This window comes from Rhinolophus sinicus, linkage group LG06 (genome assembly GCF_036562045.2).
Source record: "Rhinolophus sinicus isolate RSC01 linkage group LG06, ASM3656204v1, whole genome shotgun sequence".
Lineage (NCBI taxonomy): Eukaryota > Metazoa > Chordata > Mammalia > Chiroptera > Rhinolophidae > Rhinolophus > Rhinolophus sinicus.
Window position 1 is genome coordinate 91,276,682 of NC_133756.1, and position 22,317 is coordinate 91,298,998.

The window sequence follows — 22,317 nt, forward strand, 5'->3', positions numbered from 1 at the left end:
GGATGCCTAAATACGTTTATGATGCTTGGAGCCTCAGAAAGGAAGTATGCACACTTCAATAGCTATAAAAGGTTTCTCACTGCCTGCCTCTTGCAGAACTCAGAGTTCTGCCCTGGCACTGTTCTGATCCAAGCATCTTTGCTTGGGGAACTGAATGCTGACTGGTTTGTTTTCTCTGTCAAGAGGCAATACTAAAAAACAATTTGCAAGAAAATGTGTTCCAAGAGAGGAACCTAATCTATGTCATTCTGCAATATTTCTTGAAAATAACAGCTTTGTATCAGTAGAAGAAATAAACTGTTTGGAAGGGGAAGGAGAACAAATCATTCCATATGCAGTACAGGCTTTGTCACCCACATATGTGTGCATTTTCTCTTTCTATCCACTATGGTCCTATGTCACTGACATAACTTGTTAGTTTGTGGCATTTACACCAGCTCCTGTCTCTTCTGTTCAGGTAGAGATAGCTGATGGGAGTTTTCCCTCCCAGCTCCTTGAATGATTTCTCTCTGTTGTATCTTAACATGGCTGCACAATTTTAGGATGAAAAACGCTGCCAGTTCCTTCTAGTTTGGAGTATTATTAGATGTCTTATTCACACCTCTTTGTGGAAGATGCATTCTACCTGATAACATGAAATGAGATGAGAAAAAGAAGAGCAGAAGGTTTTAAAAGCATTAAAAATGTGTGATGTGTGTGTTGAGCATTCTTAGCCTCCTTATACTTTTTTTTTTTTAAAAGATTTTATTAGGGGAAGGGGATCAGGACTTTATTGGGGAACAGTGTGTACTTCCAGGACTTTTTTTCCAAGTCAAATTGTTGTCCTTTCAATCTTAGTTGTGGAGGGTGCCGTTCAGCTTCAAGTTGTCCTTTCAGTCTTAGTTGTGGAGGGCGCAGCTCAGCTCCAGGTCCAGTTGCTGTTGTTAGTTGCAGGGAGTGCAGCACACCATCTCTTGCAGGAGTCGAACTGGCAACCTTGTGGTAGAGAGGACGTGCTCCAACCAACTGAGCCATCCGGGAGCTCAGCGGCAGCTCAGCTCAAGGTACCGTGTTCAATTTTAGTTGCAGGGGGCGCTGTGCACCATCCCTTGCGGGAGTAGAGGAATCGAACTGGCAACCTTGTGGTTGAGAGCCCACTGGCCCATGCGGGAATCGAACCAGCAGCCTTCGGAGTTAAGAGCACGGAGCTCCATCTGCCTGAACAACCGGGTCGGATCTAGCCTCCTTATACTTATTCCATTGAACAAGGGTTGACTGCTTAAAATATAAATGATATAGCAAGCCTCTTCCAAGTTTTCCAAAACCCTCCTGCTATGATAAAAACACATTCCAGTTCACACTACTGAAAGAATACTCTTTGAAGCACCATTTCTGAAAATTGGTGACCTCAATCTGATTTTCTTTCTCACAGTCCTTGTACTAAAAAATAATACCTTTTGCCTGGTAACCCACCATCTTTTCTATTTGAAAAGAAGCTTAAGTATATACCAATCCCAAATGATAAGATAACCTTACACTGTATCCTCCAAACCAGGACACTTTTGAGAACAGAAGAGGATGTTGTTAAGAATTTCTGTAGGACAATAGGGTCAACTGGGACAGTTTGAGGAAACTGAGATGTTAGGTGATTAAGAGAGACCAAGAGACAGACATAAGTAGCGATCGTCCACCCACAACTCGGTGCACAAACTAACCCAGTTTCTTCAGTCTCCAACCTCTGCAGGAGAAACATCATAAGAACATAGACATTTTGATACCCAGAATACTACCCAAAATCTTAAAGACCCATCAGGGGGAGGGATTGGTTGAGCTGGAGGGTCAGCTGGGCTTATAGCAAGTCGGCAATGGGGAAATAAAACCTGGCAATCAAACACCATGGTTAGAAATTATCTCGATACATAAACATATGGAGCCGTATCCAAACTGACTAGGAATGAGGAGGGACCAGAGTTGGTGGAGTGTGTGGACCGGGGATGGGAGATGGAAAGAGGAAAAAAGGAACAGACGAAAAGGAAAGTCAGCTGGGCCCAGAGCCACGTCTAGTAACCTTCTGAGTCATGTGCTCTATCAAAGCAATGCCTGTAACTCTTTAGGGAGCTTATCAGAAACAACTGCTCTAATCTAGATATGAAATGACTGAAAAGCAGAAGCAAGTGTAACATCAAGCCCTAGAAGATGAAAGAGGTTCTGGTGTGGATGCCATTTCAAGAGCTAAGATTTAGTGAGTTCTGATGCCACGTGCCAGGACCCTGCTAGTCCTTTATTTCATCTCTTCAACAATATGCAAGATGAGCTTGTTTGCTTGCTTTATTCTAGACAAACACGATTAGAGAATTTAAATACATTACTAAAGGTGTCAAAAGAAAGAAAATCACAAACCACAATGAGATACCACCTCACACCTGTTAGAATGGCAAGAAATAATAAACAAGACAAGAAATAATAAACGCTGGAGAGGATGTGGAGAAAAGGGAACCCTCATGCACTATTAATAGGAATGTAAGTTGGTGCAGCCACTATGGAAAACACTACAGAGGATCCTCAAAAAATGAAAAATAGAATTACCTTATGATCCAACGATTCCACTTCTGGGTATTTATTCAAGGAAAATGAAAACACTAACTCAAAAAGATAGCTGCATCCCCATGTTCATTGCAATATTATTTAAAGTAGCCAAGACATAGAAACAACCTACATGTCCATCACTGGATGAATGAATAAAGAAAATGTGATATATATAATGGGAATATTATTCAGCCATAAAAAGAAGGAAACCCTGCCATTTGCAACAACATGGATGGATGTAGAGGGTATTATGTTAAGTGAAATAAGACAGAGAAAGACAAATACCATATGATTTCACTTACACGTGGAACCTGAAAAAACTAATTTATAGATACAGAAAACAGATTGGTGGTTGCCAGAGGTGGGGGTTGGGGTGTGGGCAAAATGGGTTAAGGTAGTTCAAAGGTACCCCCCAAAAGTAAATGGCATAGCTAGACCTTGAACCCAGGGCCTTGAGCCCAGATTTTTAATCACTATGCCGCCTACCTAATTGGAATTATTCTCTACTACCCAAGGGACTGGTAGATTATAAACATACATATGCATCGAACGCCCAAGTGAACATTTCTTGCTCAGATTTCTGTAGGGTGAATTCATACCTGCAGATCACAAATGCTGCCATACTGTCCCTCAAGACTTCCCAGTTTTGGTCACAGTAGCTTCCTTGATACACAAACAATTCTGACAGATTCTGAGCTCTTTCTCCTGATCCTTGCCTCCCCAAGAGCACTGGAAACCTGCATTCCTCCTTCCTGCTGACTTATGGAAACCTCAGGAGATGGGCTCACAGAGCCTGCTCTGACTTACGCTCAGACAAGAAGCTATAAGACATTTCAGTGGAAAGAGAAGCATGTAGGACTTTGGACATGTGGACTCTTCATAAATGAAACATTGCTTTCGGTACTGAGGTTCTTGTGCCCCATTAACCTGACTGAGCCTCCAGAATGCTACTATTCGCAGACATATGAACAGGTATGACCTCATTTGTTAACAACCTTGAATGCTTCAGGGAACCCCAGACAGGTGGTTAGGAGAGGGGGCAGGGAAGGGTTACGAAAACTAAAATGTTGACTTGGTACCTTCCTATTATTGTATCTGTTATGTACCTAGCACTGTGGTCTGCTTTAGGAAAGAGGCCACAGAAGAAAAGTTTATGGCAACTAGGAAAGCAGGGCAAAGAGAAGAGAAAGCTGAGGTTAAACTTGTAAACCAGAGTTAAACCCCCATTGTTATGCAAGGTGAGTTAAAGTGGGTCCCTTCAGGATTGCCGCCTACCATACAAGGGCCGGGATGAATTCCACAGCATCACAAAGCAGGGGTTTGGAATAGACAACATTAGGGACATTTCTAAAGCAAGAATCAGCAAGAGAAAAGCAGGTGGGTGCCTCCCATCTTTCCCAGGCATGCCAGGGCCTGCATGCTGTGCTGGACATACTGTAGGTCTGCGTTTGGGTAGAGCCCCCGCCCCACGCTGCTCTCCCCTCTTCTAGGGTAATGAAGGAAGACTTAGCAGAGGGGTGATGATCTGATAGGACCACTTTGCAGCCAGGCCATCTGGATCTGGCTGCCTGCTGGTTGGGAGGCATCTGGGAGCAGCCACTGCCCGGCCCCAGCAGACCTTCAGGTTTGTGGGATGCTGGCTTGGGGAAAGAAATCGCTGGTCCTAGGCAAGCTGAGCTTGGATGTAACTCCATCTGCTGGGAGAGAGATGAACCTTCAGGCACAGCTGGTTTGTCTCAGCAGCCCAGAGAAAGCTTGTGAGTTGTTTTTTGATAGATTTCCTCATGTCACACCCACACACTTACATTTTAGATGTACCGGCTTTTCTGTGCAAAGTATGTAGCAAATACAGAAGAGTACGGACATCAACAATCTCAAGCTGTGTGATATGAAGAGTTACGTACTCCACTTCCGGTCAAGTCACGACTTTCTGCAGAGTACAGCAGGGTAAAGCCAGCTGTCAGAAGACCTGTTTTCCAGTGTACACGCTGCTAGCATTCCTTAGGCCAACGACTTACCTTCTCTGACTGCTGTACCATCCAGGATGGAAAAACAATAATGACATCTCTTCAGAGGATTTTTGTCAGAGTAAGAATCCAATAAACAATCATTGGTTAAAGCACTTAGGAAACTCCAGAGTACTAGATAAACACATTTAAATATGATTGTTTTTATCCTTTTGGTGTTTGGCTCTGAGCTAACTCTAACAGAAAATGTGTCCTTGTCGCCATGGTCCCCCATCAATTCAAGTCAGCAAATAGTTATTGAGAACTTATTTTTGTGCCATGCATCATGCCAAGTCTTAACAAAGAATGGGAAAGAAGGCAGTGGCCTTTGTCACGGACCTCATAGTCTAAATCTACGGCCTTGCTTCTCAGAGTCTGCTGTTTGGACCACTGACGTGACATTGTTAGAAATGAATCATCACAGCCCCTTCCCAGACCTACTGAGGGAGAGTCTTCACCTTAACACTCTCCCTGGATGGTTCATGTGCACATTCAAGTGTGAGAAGCAGTGCTCTAGAGGGTATTGATCTGGTCACTGTCCACTGAAACCTGACAAGCTTTAATCTCAGCTCTTAATGGTTTAGAAACAAATCAAACATTCTCTTTGTTTTCCTTCAACTTATTGTGTCTGTATAACTGGACCCTATGCTCATTTCTAGCATGTTCTGTTGTCATCCACCCAGAGGTAGAAACAGGAGTTAGTGTGGAGAAGATAGAAAGCTGCTAAGGAGTGGATGTTTGTGTCCCTGCAAAATTCATATGTTGAAATCCTAACCTTCAATCTGATGGTCACCAGGAGGTGGGGCCTTCAGGGCGTGATTAGGTCATGTGGGTAGAACCCTCATGGATGGGATTAGAACCCTTACAAGAAATGACATGAGAGACGATTCAGGTCTCTATTGCACAATCCTATGCTGTATCCCACCAGTTCAGTACTTCAATTCTGTAGTTTTCAAAAAAGAAACTGAAAGAAAATATACCAAAATGGTCACCTTTGGTGGTATTATTTTTATTTTATACATATCTATGTCTTCCAGTTTTTCTTCCATGAGTATGCATAGTATCTATAATATAGAAAATAATAAATGTTTTTATTTAAATAGTAAAATAACATTCTGTGAGAAAGAAAGAATAGGCTCAGGAATCTAAATTTATGTATGTTCTTTGGCACCTGCCCAGGCTGCCACTAGGAGTGAGAGTGAACCCTAAGAATATTCCCGATAAAAGTCTTCTCAGCCAGCAGCCGCCTGGGCTGGTGTTGGCCAGGACCCTCTTTTTACTTCACCTTAAGAGTTTCTCGTCATCTCACTGGCACTCAGAGACCACTAGTTTGTTGGTTTTTCTTTCTTTCATTTTTTTAAATCAGTAATCATTTTAGGCACTGAAGCAAAAATTCCAGGCAGCACATCCTCTGCCAACACTTCATAAGTCTCTGAATAATAGCACCATGAATATTTATGTCTTGTTATTATCACTGCTGCAAGAGTGATACTTTCAGCACAACTGACCATATTCGTTTCCATCTCACTGCTCAACCCTGAATATACCCTTTTTATTTCCTCCCACTTAGCAGCTCCATGCTGCAGACTCCACGCTGCTTACAGTCCTGTTAAACAGGCAGAATATCCCTCGAAGAAATGTTCATTTTCTTTTCTTGTGCAATCAGAGGGCTAGAGAACAGTGCACTCATTCATCCCCTCAATCAGCAAATATTAACTGATGACCTGCTATACACAAGGCATTGTGCTAGGTGCCAGGATACAAAGAAGAATAAGACATGCTCCTTGCCTGCAAGTCCTGTCCGGACATAGACACATAAACAGTCTGTTCTACTACGAGGAGGTGAGTTAGGGGGTTGGCACTAAGTCTTGGGCACTACGGGAGATACCACAACATGAACAAAGGCACCAAGGTGACATGAACACAATCTGCGCAGAGCACTGCAAGCAGCTCCGTTGTCAGAGAGCATGGGTCATGGGATAACAATGGCCTTGAAGGCTTTGTTAAAGAGCTGGGACTTGAGGGTGAACTTGAGGGGTCAAAAGTAGGACAGCAAAATTATTGGGAAATTGGTAGTAAAGTCCAGGTAACACATTTTGGGGGACCAAACTGGAATTGTGGGTAGGAGAAGATTTACTGGCTCATGATAAATCTAAATGAACAACTGAGTCATATGGGGTCGGACAATTAAATTCTCGAACTCATCCTAGAAAAAGTGCTCTATACCTCATTGCTGAATATCACTACGGTCACCTTCGAAGGGGAGGTCACCTCCTGTTGGGAAGCTATGTCTAGTCCACCGTTCAAAGCAATTTCGGAACTCTTTTTCCAAATGGCCATCACAGCTGTCATCGTATTACCCTTGATGTCCTGAATGTCATCAAAATGTCTTCCTTTCAATATTTCCTTTATCTTTGGGTAAAGAAAGAAGTCATTGGGGGCCAGATCAGGTGCATAGGGAGGGTGTTCCAATACAGTTATTTGTTTACTGGCTAAAAACTGCCTCACAGACAGTGCTGTGTGAGCTGGTGCATTATCGTGATGCAAGAGCCATGAATTTTTGGCAAAAAGTTCAGGTCGTCTAACTTTTTCACGCAGCTTTTTCAGCACTTCCAATAGTAAACTTGGTTAACTGTTTGTCCAATTGGTACAAATGCATAATGAATAATTCCTCTGATGTCAAAAAAGGTTAGCAACATTGTTGCAACAAGTTTCCGACCTTAATTGTCAGACCTCCTACACACAAAGAGGGAAGGAGAAAGAGAAAGAGGGAGAGGAAGGTGTTTGTGTGTGTGTGTGTGTGTGTGTGTGTGTGAGAGAGAGAGAGAGAGAGAGAGAGAGAACAGAGAAGCTCTGGGCAATTTTCCTCACTCTTTCCCCTTCTTTTACTCTTGTAAGCTCTATGAGGGCAGGGATTTCTGTTTTGTTTTGTATTGTTTTGTTTTGTTTTGCTTTGTTTTCTACCATATTCGTAGTGCCTAGAACAGTGACTGGCACATAGGAGGCACTTCTTAAATATTTGTTCAATAGATGAATACAAGAACAAATGTAGTATTTTCCACAATATCTAGGTATTACTTAAAGCAATAAAATTTAACTTTTATAAAATATGATCTTGGAGATACAATGAATCAGATTGAAGATTGACATTAATCAATGAAATTACCTTCAAGTCTTACTCTCCCTTTTCCCACCTTCACATCCAGTCAGGCTCCAAGTTCTAATCTTCATAGAAACACTGTCTAGATCCCTTCCTCCCTACCTACTCCCAGAGCCCAACCCCAGCCTCCTGTCTAATTGAGAACTTATGGATTCATATATAAACTATTTTACAGGCTCCAAATCGTCCCCCAACATAACCTTCCCCCATCAAGCTATCCTACTCTTCATTGTAAAATCTAACTTCCCAATGGTATCAATGATCACATTTCTCTCTTGCTCAAAAACCTTGCTCCCACGACAATTGTTTCTTTTATTTAAGGAAATAACTTTTAAACAGTATTTCATCCTCAAGGCATTTGAAACAACCATTGACAAAGCTCTTCTTAGAATGAAAGAAATTTAACACAGGGAAGAAATTTAGAGGCCACCTAAGGTAATTTATAGGCCCACATATATAAACTCAAATCCTTAAATCTCTATGCAAAATGAATTGATGGGGGCAGAGAATAAAGAGGTGGTCTTTATCTAACTTGGCAGACTAGATGGAGTTAATGTTGTAGGTTCTCTTTAAACTCACATCATCTTATATTGTTGCATTAGACTTGCCTTTAATCTCCCCTCCCTCCAAACTTGGTATACTACTACCAGGGGTATTTTTCTAAAACTCAAATCTCTGCCATGCCTTTGAGAGCTTCCCATTCTTACAAAATAAAGTCAGTATCCAGATGGTGATAAAAGTTTGGTATCTGACCTAAACTGCAACAGGTTGAGCACAAACACGTCTCAATTTCACCCCGCTCTATTTCCCCATCCTTTGCATTTGACTTTGCAGCCCCTCCCATCAAGGGGTGGAGTCTATTTCCCCACCCTTTGAATTTAGGCGGTCCTTGTGATTTTTCTTTGGTCAATAGAATGTGGCAGAAATAACAGAGTACCAATACCAAGCCTAGGTTTCAAGAGGCCTTGCCTTCTTCTACTCACTTTCTTGAAATGCTGCCACTGCCTCATGAACAAACCCAGGCTAGGCTACTAAGTGATGGGAGATACATGGCCCAATCACCTCTATCCACCTGGCCAACATCTAGCCAACCACCACATGCATGGATGAGGGCTTCCAAGGCAAGACATCTTCCACCCTACCCATCAGATCACTGCAGATTTACCACCAAGCCCTGCTGAAATCAACCAACTCTGACCCAGATCAGCAGATTCTCCCAAGTGGCCTGTGCACTCATAAGCAATCAGAAATACTCATTGTTTAAGCCACTCCATTTAGCAAGATTTGTTTCACAGCAATAGCTAACTGAGACACTGACTTGGTTTCCAGCTTCTCCTCCCACTCCCCACCTTGTACTCTGATATTCCTTCACCCCAAATTCTATCACATTCCATGAGAATCTCACAATCATGTCTCACTGCCTTTGTCATGCTACACCTTCCACTAAGAAAGCTCTTTCCTATCTCGTGAAAATCTACTCATCAGTCAAGATCAAGCTCAAACATCATTCTTTTATTCAGGAGGTATTTATTGAAAATAAGCATTAAGATTTCCAAACTGAGCAAGACATAGTTTATTCTCAAACAGCTCACAGTTGAGGAAAAGACAAAGAAGTAAATAGATAACGTCACTTTCTTATTTCTTTCCCTAACTCCCTTGGGTAGACTTAAGTCTTTCTTACTTCTTCTCAAGCACTGTCATTGCTCAAATATGGTACTTCTCACAGTGTGATGCCAACCATAATAACAGTACCTAACTTGAAGAAATATTATGAAGAGTAAATGAGATTATCAAGGCAAAATCCTCAGCATGATGGGTGAAACATAGTAAATGGTAAATCAATGTTAGTTGTTACTTCTAGTTAACACATGTTCTCCTCTCCCTTACTTGATTGCATATAAGTTTCTTGAGAACAGAACTGAGCCAAATTCATCTTTGCATCTGAAGTGCCTAAAGACTATTTGTGCCTGCATATAACAAACACTCATCAGATGTTTGTTGAGCAATATCACGAATTGTGTAAGAATTTAGCACAAATCAAATAATCCCAGAGCTGTTCAGTGACCCTGGGCTATTGTGTTATGCTGAGGCGCCCTCTGCTGTGCATGGGTCTGTTCACACATCCGTGTATGAAGAAACTCCTGAGGGAGCCCAAATATAAAGCTAGAAAGTTTGCAGGAAGGCTGGTTGCAGGCAAAATGTCCACTCCTTTACCCAGGGGTACTGCTTCCCTCCCCATTGCTATATATTTTATAGCTGCAGCCATCCATGTTATTTGTTTTCTGAAGAAACAAAACATTTGACTCAGATTTTATACCTTGTTTAGATCATAAATAAACCCTTGCAAAGTAGTGATGTAATAATAAAATAAGGAGACATGATGGGGTAGATGAAAGGATAGATCACAGGACTCTATGTCCTGCCATGGGTGAAATCCCTTTGAGAAAGAAGAGAGAAAGCAACTATATACATGAGACATGTTCATCACTTGAAATTAGAACTAAAGATACTTAAATGTAGATGTACCTTAATTTACAGAGTAAACAAATTCTGAGGAACACCCATGTAAATCACAATTTTTAGAAATCAGATTATGTGCCATGATTACTTAATCACATAGCTGTCAAGAAAATGTTTAAACAGAAGAGATAAAAATTGCAATTAATCTTGCAGCAAATTATTTAAAATAATACATTTGCCTGAAAATTATACAATTTATATATTAGCAGATATTGTTAGACATTGTGATAAAGGGAGATGTGAACAGGGACATAAACTTTCATTTTTGTAAAGTTTTTTTTTTTACTTAAAGAAAACCTCTTCAAAGTTGTTCTGAATAACTAAATGAACAGTGTTCTATCAATACTGGTCTCTTTTTAATCATTTCCATATGAACAGTCAAACTTTACTGAAAGGGCAATACTATGTTCTTGTACAAATACTTCATGCATATAAGACTGAAAGCTGGGAACAAGATCAGCCAAATGGAGTAGTGTACTTTCCATAAATGCAAAGCTTCTTTATTACCCTATTTCTGTTAATACTGGAGTATCAATTCCTTCCAACTTCTAATTTTGACTGAAACTGATAGTTGACATTCACTGGAATGTAGTGATAGATTTTCTACAACAATAACAGATTTGCATGAGTTTAAAAACCTTTTCTTGATTCTGGACAAGATGGCAGAATAGGTAAACACTATGCTTTCCTCCTCTCAGGAACATATCAAAATTACACATAAACTACATACAACCGTCATTGAGAACTACCTAAGTCTAGCTGAACACAAATCCTATAACTAAGGAAATACAGAAGAAGCCACATCGAGACTGGGACGAAGGGTGCAGATGCAAAACGGGCTGGTCTCACACCATGTGTGGCAGTTAAAATCGGGAAGGATATCTCAGTTGTGGAAATTCTCCCAGAGGATCAAGTGGTCCCAGACCTACACCAGGAACCCCAGCACAGGGTTCCAGTGCTGGAGAAAGTAGTTTCTACATTTCTGGCTGTGAAAACCAGCGGAAGTTGTGGCTGCATGAGATGAAGGGCATCTAGGATCTCAGGTGCTCCTCTTAAAGGGCCCACACATGGACATACTTACTGACAGACTCACTCTCTCTGAGCTCCAGAGCTAGGGCAGCAGCTCCAAAGGCACCAGGGATACATGGGGACAAACTGAACTGATTGGCTTCAGGGTGAGAGCTGGAGGAGCAGCTTTCTCCCAGACAGAAGCGCTAGAAGAAGCTACTGTTTCTTTACTGAGCCCCTGCAAGTGAACTTGGCCTGTGGCGGGGTACTGGGCCAACACATCCAGCTTCAAACTGTTCAGGCACACCATCAGGCCACCTCCACAGATGACATACCCAAAGGACAGACTGGGTAAGCACCATTAAAGCCAATCCTGCTCTGTAGGGTCAGCCCCTGCACAACAGCTTCTCCACTGCAGTCACAGTCAGTCCTCACAATGAATCAACCTGAGGGTCAATCCCTCCCATTAATGTGCAAACAGCAACCAATGCTCAACTACAACAGGAGGGCACACACAACCCACAAAAGGGACACACCTGTAGCACCCAGCTCAAGTGACTAGGGAGACTGCACCACTGGGTCCCACAGGATACCCACTACATAAGTCCACTCTACTAAGAACAGGAGACATAGCAGCCCTACCTAATACATAGAAACAAACAAAAGGAGGCAGCCCAAATGGGGAGACAAAGAAACACGTCCCAAATGAAAAACACAGAACAAAGCTCCAGAAAAAGAACAAAATGGGCACAAGCAATCTACCAGATGCAGAGTTCAAAACACTGGTTATAAGGATACTCAGTGATCTCAGGGAGAATGTCAACAAAGAGATAGAAAACATAAAAATGGAGAAAAAACTAGTAAAAAAGAACCAGTCAGAAATGAAGAACACAATTATTGAAATAAAGAATACATTGGAGGGAATCAATAGTAGATTAGGTGAAACAGAGGATGGAATCAGCAATTTAGAAGATAAGATAGCATAAACAGCAAAGAGAAAAAAGAATTTTAAAAAATGAGGGTAGTTTAAGGGGCCTCTGGAATATAGAGTACCAACGTTCACATCATAGGGGTACCAGATGGAGAAGAGAGTAAGGAATTAAAAACCTATTTGAAGAAATAATGTTGGAAAACTTCTCTAATGTGGCAAGGGAAATAGACATATAAGCCCAGGAAGTGCAGAGAGTCCCAAAGACAAGAGATCCAAAATGATGGAGCAGATAAACACTGTGCTTGCCTCATCCCATGAACACATCAAAATTACAACTGAATTGTAGAACCATCAACCTGGAGAACTATCTGAAGTCTTCCTGAACAGAAATTTTGTAACTGCGAATATAAAGAAGAAGCCATGTTGAGACCAATAGGAGGGGCAGAGATGCGAAACGAGCCAGCCCCATACCTCTGTGTGGCAGATGAAAATTGGGAGTGATATCTAGGTCACAGAGGTTCCCTGTAGAGGAGCAAGGGACCCCCAACCCCACACTAGTTTCCCCAGCCTGGAGTACTGGTGGCAGGAAGAGGAGGCCCACAACATTTGTCTGTGTAAAACAGTAGGGATTCCGACTGTTTGGGTGGGACAGAGGCTGTGAGAAGCCTAGACATCCTTTTAAAGGGCCCGTGCAGGCACTCACCCTGGGCTCTGGTGGAGCGACAGTGACTCTGGGCATGTTGAAGACATATGGAAAGAGACTTAGTTGTGTAACTTCAGGGCAAGAACTAGAGGGACAGTCCCCATTTTTCCTGTGTGGTGTTCTCCTCTACTTGCAGCCAGCAGGCAGGCTCCATCTTTCCTGTGTTGAGACTGCCCCCACAGGCCAAATCTGAATCCCATTGGCCTGGTGAGCTCTGCTGCTCCACCCTGCTGACTCACTAAGACCCTGCCTCACCCAATTTGCATATCGCAGGAGGGTTTATCAGAGGCTGAACCTTACAGGAGCTGGCAGGTGGCAGCAGGCCTCTAGGTGTCCTGGCTTATTGTGTGGTTACCCCAGGCCTGGTACTGGCAGCAGCCATGCTCAGTTAGCAGGATGACCTCTTCCATGCCCTTCCAGGTTGAGCACAGGGAGCGAACAACTGCGGATCTCTTTGTAGCTCCTACCAGGTACTCCCCAGCCAGTCACAGGGAGTGGTTGACCTGGGCCTGCACCAAAGCCCCTCCCAAGATGCCCCAGAACCAACGTACTTGGAGGTTGGCTTCGGACCACAGCAGAGCACCACCCAATTATCCCCACAAGTAGCATACCCACAGGGCAATGTCAACAGGCACTAGAGCCTGCAGGGGTGAATCCTGCTCCGTGGGGTAAGCCCCCCCAACAGCAGCCCATAAGCTGTGGACGTGGCCAAACCCCACAGTCAGTCAACCAGAGGGTCTATCCAACCCACCGATGTGCCAACAGCAATCAAGGCTCAACTATGACAGGAGAGCACACGCAACCCACACAAGGGACACACCAGGTGCACTTGATGTAGGTGACCAGGGAGACTGTGCCACTGGGTCCCACAGGAGACCTACTACATAAGGCCACCCGGCAAGACTGGGATACATAGCAGGTCTACCTAGCACAAACACAAAGAAGCAGCCAAAATGAGGAAACAAAGAAATACATCCCAAATGAAAGAACAGGAGAAAACTCCAGAAAAAGAACTAAACAAAATGGAGGCAAGCAACCTACTAGATACAGAGTTCAAAACACTTATTATAAGGATGCTCAAAGAACTTAGTGAGAACTTCAACAATAAGATAGCAAGCATAAAAAAAGGCATGAAAATCATAAAAAAAGAACCAGTCAGAAGTGAAGAATATAATAAATGAAATTAAGAAGTACTAGAAGGAATCACCAGCAGAGTAGATGAAGCAGAGGATCAAATCAGCAATTTGGAAGACAATATAGCAGAAAATACCCAATTGGAACAGCCACAGAAAAAAATGAATATAAGAAAATAAGGATAATGTAAGAGACCTCTAGGACAACATTAAGTGTAACAATATTTGCACCATAGGGGTACCGGAGGAGGAGAGACAAAGCAAGGGACGGAGAACCTATTTGAAGAAATAATGACTGAAAACTTTCCTAACAGGTGAAGGAAATAGACACACAAGCCCAGGAAGAGCAGAGAGTCCCAAACAAGATGAACCCAAACAGGCCGACACCGAGACACGTTATAATTAAAATAGCAAAGGAGAAAGAGAGAATCCTAAAAGTAGAAAGAAAAAGGGAACCTGTAACTTATAGGGGAGCCCCCATAAAGTTGTAAGCTGATTGCTCAAAAGAAACTTACAGGCCACAGGAATTGGCAGGAAATATTAAAAGTGATGAAAAGCAGGGGACTACAGCAAAGATTTCCCTATCCAGGAAGGCTATCATAGAAAGTCAAAGGACAGATAAAGAGCTTCCCAGACAAGAAAAAGCTAAAGGAGTTCATCACCACCAAACCAGTATTACAATGAGTGTTTGTTAGATGAACTACTTTAAGACCAAAAAAAAAAGGATAATTAAATGGCAATAACTCCATATCTATCAACAATTACTTTCAAGGTAAATGGATTAAATGTTCTAATCAAAAACATAGGGTGGGGGCTGTCGTGGTGGCTCAGGTGGTTGGAGCTCCGTGCTCCTAACTCCGAAGGCTGCTGGTTCAATTCCCACATGGGCCAGTGGGCTCTCAACCACAAGGTTGCCAGTTCAACTCCTCGAGTTGGTGGTGGGCTCCGCCCCCTGCAACTAAGATTGAACATGGCACCTTGAGCTGAGCTCCCGTGGCTCAGTTGGCTGGAGCGCATCCTCTCAACCACAAGGTTGCTGGTTCAACTCCCGCAAGGGATGGTGGGCTGCGCCCCTTGCAACTAGTAACGGCAACTGGACCTGGAGCTGAGCTGCACCCTCCACAACTAAGACTGAAAGAACAACAACTTGAAGCTGCACGGCACCCTCCACAACTAAGATTGAAAGGACAACAACTTGACTTGGAAAAAACAAACTTACTAGAAGTACACATTGTTCCCCAATAAAGTCCTGTTCTCCTTCCCCAATAAAGTCTTAAAAAACAAAACATAGGTGACTAAATGGATAATAAAACAAAACCCTTACATATGCTGCCAATAAGGGACTCACTTCAGATTGGAAGCACACACAGACTGACAGTAAAGGGATGAAAAAAATTATTTCATGGAAATGGAAAAAAAATCAGGAGTAGCAATACTTATATCAGACAAAGTAGATTTTTAAACAAAGGCTCTATAACAAGAGACAAAGAAGAACCCAATAATCCCAATTCTGGGTATTTATATGAAAAAAAACCCAAAACGCTATGTCGAAAAGACATGTGTATCCATATGTTTATTGCAGCATTGTTTACAATGGCCAAGATGTGGGGGCGGCCTGGGTGTCTATTAATAGATGAATGGATAAAGAGGGGGTGGTACCTATATGCAATGGAATATTGCTCAGCCATGGAAGGGAATGGGTTCTGGCCATCTGCGGTGGCATGGATGGACCTGGAGGGTATTATGCTGAGTGGAGTATGTCAGACAGAGAAAGACAGATGCATTGTGATTTCCCTTATAGGTGGAATCTAAAGAACAAAACAGGGAAACAAACAAACAAAACCGAAACACACTCATAGATAGAGTATATTTTAATGGTTACCAGATGGGAAAGGACTTGAGTGGATGGGTGAAAAAGGGGAAGGGATTACAAGTACAAATTGGTTGTTACAATGTTGTCATGGGGATGTTGGGTATAGCACAGGAATATAGTCAATAATATTGTAATAACTGTGTATGGTGTCAGATGGGTACAAGACTTATGGGGGTGATGGGAGGGGTTTGGGGGTCAGGGTGAAAAAGGTGAAGTGATTAAGAAGTACAAACTGGTAGTTATAAAACAGTCAAGGGAATGGAAAGTAAAACAGGGAATATGGTCAAGAAGGTGGTGATAATTAGGTATAGGGTGAGTTGAGTACCAGACTTATCAGGGGATTACTCCTTAAATTATACAAATGTCTAACCACTATGCTGTACACCTGAAATTAATACAAAATAATATTGAATGTTGACTGTAATTGAATACTTAAAAAGGGGTTGGAAGGGGTGAGGGGGGATAAGAGGATCGAATATCCAGGTATAAAACAAATGTCATGGGGATGTAATGTACAGCACAGGGAATATAGTCAATAATGTTGAGATAGACTTGTCCGGTGCCAGGTGGTGGCTGGAATTATGGTGATCACTTTTTCTAGGTACATAAATGTTGAACAGCCATGGTGTACATCGGAAACTGGTATAATGTGGTATGTTAGCTATGTTTTTAAATTAAAATCTTTAAAAAATACAATGGTTACTCATTTAATCTCAAATAAAACAGAGGATAAAAAATGGAATTTTAAGAGATATGTGTAGCAGACTTTTTATTCTTGTAAAAACCATTACAGATTTTTAAAAATACATTTTGAAATTAAAACAATTACTTTAAAATTACTTCTTTTATAATATACTGAACAGCAAACCTGACTTTTAGGAAAGGAAATTTAACTTTGCTCTCCCTAAATGTTGCAGAATAGATTTTCAAAGGTTCACAGTTTTATAAAGTAATTTAAATAAAGCCAATCATCCTGAGAATTACACCCTTTCAGAGTAGTAGAATTGACAACGTTTCAAATGTTAATTGTATTTTTCATTGTAGACTAGTAGCAAACACATCATAATTATACAATGTGTAAACACTTACTTATATTTCCTTTTACATATCAGAAATTGTATTCTGCAGTGTATTTTTATTGCATGTAATAGAAAGTACAGTTCTCTGAAGGAAAGGACACCCTGACGCCGGCACAATGAGAGGACTTCCGACCTCCAGAACTGTAAGAGAATTAGTTTGTGGTGATTCGTCACAGCAACAATGGGAAACGAATTGGTGAAGCGTGTATTTTGCTAAAGAAGAAATTTATCAGAGGCGGGGACTGAGAGCAGCGGAGCATCAGCAAGCACAGCAGGGAGGGGCAGTGTGCCCAGGATGACATTGATGAGAGCTTCTGAGGGCATCTGAGCTCAGAGAGGGAGACACCAAAGAGGGTTTCCTAGACTCTCATCTGCACCTGAACCAGCACTTCACCAAGCGTGCGGTGATTTGGGGAAACATACTGGTATCCTTGGCAGCAGTGTCCTGAAATCTTTACGTCCTATAATTATTTTCTAGCACTTCAAAAATCAAAAATCAAAATCACTCTGGCTGTAGTGAGGAGAACAGACAGGAAATGGGAAAGAGTACTAGATGTCGGGAGAAAAATTAGGAAGCCATTTCAGTTTTCCAGGGCAAAAACAAAGAGTGCTTTACGGTGGGAATGGAGAGAAAAGAATGAGTTTAAAAGATAGTAGGGTCTATACCCGACCTAATTGCTGTTTTAACCTCTTCCAGAAACATAATCTCAGTCAACCAGTCTGGAATTTTCTGGTCAACATCAATGAGGTAATCCGAATGGGAACCTGGAAGGGAACTTTCTCCATGAAAGATGGCCTCTTCTTTGTCTTGGAGGATGACAGTTTGGGTTGCTACATGAATCTGCGTTTCTCAGTTTGCAATCCTTTGCTCAAATAAATACTGTTTATTCCTAAAAAATAAAATAAAAAATAAAACATAAATAGGAGGGTCTAGTGATGTGCAAAGAGGAACAAGATGAGCGATTCTGCAGCCCAGGCGTGGTGGACGGGACGCAGCTGACTCGGTTTCTCAGGTCTTACCAATTGCTGCCTCCAGTCTTTTCAGACTCCAGCTGCTCTAGTCTCTGTTTGTTCTTGGGTGTCCTCCATGCCTCTTGGGTTTCTCTCCCCTCTTGCTTTAGAAAAATAGGCATGAGCAAAGTAAAAGAGGGAACCAATAGATTAATGAGGTGATGAGCGGCTGAGTGAACTGAAAGGAGTGACAGAGTGACCAGGACAATCAATTCATGTCTCGAAATGTTCAAAGAGTGAAGAGAAACAGGCCTGAAGCAGAAAAAAAAGAAAGGCCTCCCCACTGGATGTGTCTCACAGGGGTCCCTCCCTCCCTTACCAACATCAGGGGTCTCCGTTCTTCCAGGGAGTCAGGAGCAATTTCAGCTGCAACAGAGAAAGGGGGGTGGGTGGGAGAGGAAGAGGGGAGGGAGAGGAAGGTGGAGGATGGATGGGCTCGGTGGAAGCTCTTCATCATCCTCTCCTCCCCTCCATGTGGCCTCTCTACACTTCCCTTTCAGATTCCCAAACCTGACTTTTAGTGGTGGGTGGATGTGGGATTCACCAACACTCCAAAAGAGATTTTCTGTAGCAGCAGTAGCAGCATCAGGAAACCTCCCAGCACCCTAGAGCCTGGGGTCCTCACATGTACAGAAAGCGTCAGATCCTGGGCTGACTCCCAGCTGGAGAGACATGCTCAAGGCTCAACCATAGTATGTCAGAGCTGAGGGGTTCCAGGATTTCACTATCCTCAGTGCCTCGTTTTGCAGGTGATAGAGCAGAAGCCCCGATAGGGGAAGGAATCTCTCAGGGCCACACAGTGAGTGGAAGGGTAGGACTGGAATCTACCTCCAGATGCTTGCTCAGATGAAACCCATTTTCTTCGGAAGACTCCCAGGTGATGGCCACTCTCAGACTAATTACCAGTCCTGAAACTCACAGTAGCACACAGTCGGTGCTCAGTGACGGTGGTGGACTGAATGAACAATATGATGGGATACCGAAAGCAGACCTCGAAGCTGGGAGTGGACCACAAATCCTGTCTTCCAACTGGAGGTCTCGCTCCTTTTTGGTCTGGGTGAAAGGGACTTTGGGGAGGGAAGAGGTGCTGCCATGAATTGTTTTGTAAACAGGACACAGTGGGTGTGAAAAGAAGATATGAGCAGGTATATCCCAGGAAATCAAGCCCAGAGGAACACAGCGCTGGACACTCAGCACTGCTGTCTCAGGCATCCCACTATCTCCCACCCTAGAAATAGAGGAAACACTTCACAGGTATTCTTGGAGAGGGTGGCCCATGGCTGTCATCTGACCAATCAACATCATCCATCCTCCACAGCCACAGTGATTGGCTCAGGGCCAGGCATGTGACCAATCAGGTCCTTGGGGCCAACCCTTTGTGTTGGGATGTGGGACCAGTGAAGCTCAACTTCTGTTGGGGTTCTGAGGGGATATGACATCATCCGGTGTGTGTTGGAAGCCATGTTGCTTCCACAAAGGGAAAGCCCACCTGAGAATGACACCAGCACAGAGGGAAGGAGGCAAAGCCAATAGGTAAGGAGAGAGATGGTTCCTGCTGACATCATCGAGCACCCAGGTAAAGCCTTGTCTGAAGCCCTCGGCCTTTAGAATTCCTGGTTACATCAATTATTTCCTCCTGCTTTGACTGTTTGCTTATTGAAGCCACGTTGGGATTCCTGTCACTGGCTATCAGAAAAGTTCTGATTGTTCATTCCAGCTGGGAAACGGAGCATCCTGGAACTGCAACAATGTGGATTTAGGCTAGCTTCAAGGAAGAACTCCAGATAACACTGTGAGACTCCAGTCTAAAGAGGAGATCCAAATGGATTCAAGCAGTGTCTGCTGAGGGCCGGCTACAGGCTGGGCAACTCATGTTACCCAAATTAATCCTCAAGGGATTAACCCTGTTAAGGTCGCAACTGATGTCCCCATTTTAGAGGGCGAGACTGAGGCTCAGAGAAGGGACATAACTGGGGGAGGAAGTGTGGAGCCAGACTGCACCCCCAGATTCTGCTGCGCGTACTCTGAGAAGCCGCATGATGTGTCTTGTCCACGTGACAGGGGCTAAGGCTGCCAGCCCCACACCCGGGGTACTGTGGGAGCCTGAGACTTGGTAACGGCCATGTGGCCCTTCGGTGTCTCCCCAAAGCAATTCGCACTGAAGAGAGGAAGAAGACCTTCCTTCAATGGCACCACCACACCCTCCAAGCTCCCCCAAGCCCGGCATCCATTTCTCTTGCTTTGCTTGACAATTACAGGGTATGCTCATGTGACCACACAGGCCGTTCCCCATTCACAGGCCGGCATCTGGAGCTCCTACAAGAGCCTTTGTCCCCACCGTACAGCTCCTTTGGGCCTTTGAGCCCATTTGCTTCCATAAAGAGAAAGCCCATCTGCACACCAGGAGTCTTTTGCAGAAAACACAGACAGTTCAGTCCGTTTGGAATGGGATGTATCCGTCACTGCCGTGTGCACAGCTCCCTTGAAGCTCAGCTCATGTACTCCTTTCTTGGTACTATGGCCTCCTGTGGCTGCCGCAGGAGAGACCAAGCTGATAATAAATCGTCAGCTCAGCACTTGAAGGAGCATGTGAGATGAGATCTGACAGCTGGACCTCAAATTTCACATGGAAGAGGCTGTACAAGCTCCTGGGTCTGGAGCAGTGCTTTGGCCACAGTGAATCAACAGGCTTTTTCATGGCTGAAGCCTTCTGGCCATAGTGGGGGTGTGAGTAGTGATGTCCCTCAGGTGTTCTGAAGACCCATTATGTGCAGGCTCAGAGTGCACAGAGCAGAAAAGGCAGAGGCCTGCCCCACAGGTGGTCACAGACCAAAGACGAACAAGCCAGCCAGAGCACTACAGCTCATGAGCTGCTTTGATGGATGAAGGGTGGGGGGACAGGGGCAGAGACCCAGTTCTGCTGGGGAACTAGTGAAGGACAGAAGATTTTCCACTAACACTTGAAGGGTGTATCATTCAGATGTGGGTTTGGCTGAAGTTACAGGAAACCCGGCCAGGAGAGGCTTAAACTATTACAAAGGCATCTCTCACTCAATGTTTACAGATGTGAGATATGGGAGGTCCAGAGGTGGTCTGGTGGCCCAAACATGTCTTCAGTGACTCAGATGCCACCATCTCTGCACGTCACCATTCATGGAATGTTGGTGTCACTCCCTCAAGGTTGCATGATGGCTGCCTCCACTCCAGCCATCACATCTGCATAGTTAGAACTCAAGTGGAAAGCAAGGGGCTGACAATTTCAGACAGCTGTGGTTCTTGGAGCAGACTGACCCAAGGGAACCACACAGAAAAGTCCCCTTCAAGACTACTGTCCTGGTTAAGACAAGGCTCAGTTTGTATAACAAAGTTTCCCACCTGAGAGTGGCAGACAGAAGTTTGCATCTCTCTCCCGCTCACTCTGGAGGCAGACAGTCCAGGGCTGGTCTGGCAGGGCTGCCCCAGGAAGCTCCTCTCCCTGATGCCCTGTCGTCCAGGGGAGTTGCCCTCATCCACACCGTCCAGCATGGAGGTCCAGCCACATGTTCACATTCCCAGCAGCAAGGCAGAGGGAGAAGCAGAAGGAAAGCCTCCTTCTCTCTCCTAGGAAGTATCCCAGAAGTTGTACAGATTGCTTTCCTTCCCATCCTGGAGGGAGAGGGTGGTCGCACTCCCAGCCTAGCTGCAGAACAGGCTGGGAATTCTGTAGAGATGGGCAGTCACTTTCCCAGTTCAAAGTCTGGTGATAGGTTGCTCTGAGATAAAAGAGGGCGAGGTCATGGGGAGCCAGCTGGATGTCTCTGCCACACCCCTTTAAATGTTCCCTCCTACCACCCACCACTTCCTATCCTGAGTTCTTGCTTGATGAGAGATTGTCCATGACAAAATTTCTGCCTTTCTGCCTTGCAGTCCGGCTCACAGCCTGTTCCCTTTGGAACCACATTCCTTGCTGTTGGGAGTTGCCGGGATCATTGTCTTCAGTCATCTTTCCATTAGTTGTCCTGATTAAGTCCCAGCATGACATCACTACACGCTTCTCAACCTGGAGGATGTATAGCCCCAATTCTGTGCAGGGAGGTGCACAACAGAGCATCTGAGACATCTTTCTGGAGCATCAGTTTATTACAAGATTTGGAAGAACCCAGTACTTTAATAAGAACCACTCACACCCCACAACCATGGAAGAAAAGAGCAGGGGTGGGGAGAATGGCTCCCGGTCTCTGACAGTCCAGTCTCTGAAGTTTCACCCGGCGGAGGGTGAGAGGTGGACCTGCAGTGAGGATGGCTTCTCCTCTAGTCCCCCCAGGGGCTCCAGGTCGTCCTCCAGGCTC